Below are 1,936 nucleotides of genomic sequence, written 5' to 3' on the forward strand. Positions count from 1 at the left end.
TTTGATTTATTGTAGAGACGAGGTCTTGCCAAGTTGCCCAGGCTGGTCTCGAACCCATGGTTTCAGGCAATCCACTCGCCTCAGCCTCCCAGAGTGCTGGGATTAGAGGGTGAGCCACCAAGCCCGGCCCAGAAAAACATTTAACCCATTTGTACACTGCTATTTTCTTCCTGGTTTATCCCCATTACCTTAGACTAACATGTCTCTGATTTTACTTCCACTCTTGCCAAGTTTAACAAGAAATTTAATGTTTATTCATTGCTCTAATTCAAGCTCTGACATTCTTGTGATGGCACTGAAAAACATCGAACAATAATGAAAGCCACTCAACAAGACACCACCAAATGTCTACATGAACACAGCTATGAGACACTGATATACCAAGATTAGGAAACCTTACCAAGTTGTTTGTACAAATCTGCCAAAGTAAGCGTGGAGTGGCAAGTTCATGAACTTTATTGTCATAACACATGTTTTGGAAAAAGGAATAAAATAAATAATCCTGTTGTAAAATGCAGTTATATAGTTATATATTAAGGGAAAAGATTTCCCAGGCATTAGATCTTTTACAGGTGACAAGTTTACAAACTTGAGTGAGGCGCACAATGTATTCTTAAGTTTGAAATGCAAATTTGACCAGAAACGCTGTTGTTTGGCACATTGAAGATGTGGCTGAGAATTTATTGGACAGGTTGCTTGAAAAGCGTAATTTATTTTTAGTGTTTTTTGTTACTGACATAAATAATACTGCATATTATTTGTGGTGTTAATGAAAATTTTGATATATTAGAACTGTGTCTTAAGTTTAATTGGTAAAAATTAATTTTATATGACTACAGAAAATATTTCTACAGTGGTTAGTGTTAACATAAAAGTTTATTTGAAACTTAAATCTAAGGTGAAAGTGTTTTTTAAAGATATAAAACTTAAGTATATTAATAGCATAATTCACCAGGAAACACTGTTCTTAAAAGCTAAAAATGAAACATGTGGATGTAGTAATATCTTTTTGGTGAATATGACAATCCATCTAAACACTCTCAATCTCTCTCTATAAAAGTGCTCATGAGTAGTTACACAAATATAAAATTTAATCCCCATGCTCTTAGTGAAGTCATTTTTTGGGGAAACTCTTTTGGCAAGGAATAATCTGGCTCACTTGTCTGTCCTGCAATTGATTTCCAGAGATAGAAGTGATTACCTAAACTATATGCACAATTGCAGGCTTAAAGATTGAATTCTAAAATTAAAGGTTTCTGGCTAGGAGTGGTGGCTCACTCCTGTAGTCCCAGCACCTTGGGAGGCTGAGGCAGGAGGGTTGCTTGAGCCTAGGAGTTTGAAACCAGCCTTCGCAACATAGTGAGTCCTTGTCTCTACAAAAAAATCAAAAAATTAACCAGGAATTGTGGCTTGCCTGTAGTCCCAACTACTTGGGAGGCTGAGGTGGAAGGATTGCCTGAGTCCAGGCAGTCAAGGCTGTGATGAGCTGTGATTGTGCCACTGCACTTCAGCCTGAGTAACAGAGTGAGACTCACTCAAAAATTTAAAATAAAGATTTTTTTATTTCCAACATTATAATAATGAAAAATATTGCTTATTTGCCCCTTTTAATTAATTTTGCTAATGTCAGTAAAGAACTATAAATTGAAGACATTGAACTTCACCGTAGCATGGTACTGAATCCTAATTAGACTACTTTGGAATATCAGATATAGTAGACATTTGCTGTTTGGGGGCTATCTGTCATGTTTTTGTTCCACCTTCCTCTTGATAATGTCCATTAATGCAGGGGTCCCCATTTCCTGGGTCACAAACTGGTACCAGTAACTGGTTCGTGGCCTGCTAGTAACTGGGCTGCACAGCAGGAGGTGAACAGCGGGCAAGCAAGGGAAGTTTCATCTGTATTTACAGCTGCTCCCCATCACTCACATTACAA

The sequence above is a fragment of the Carlito syrichta genome, unplaced genomic scaffold (assembly GCF_000164805.1).
Source record: "Carlito syrichta isolate Samal-C Ts95f unplaced genomic scaffold, Tarsius_syrichta-2.0.1 Scaffold273278, whole genome shotgun sequence".
Lineage (NCBI taxonomy): Eukaryota > Metazoa > Chordata > Mammalia > Primates > Tarsiidae > Carlito > Carlito syrichta.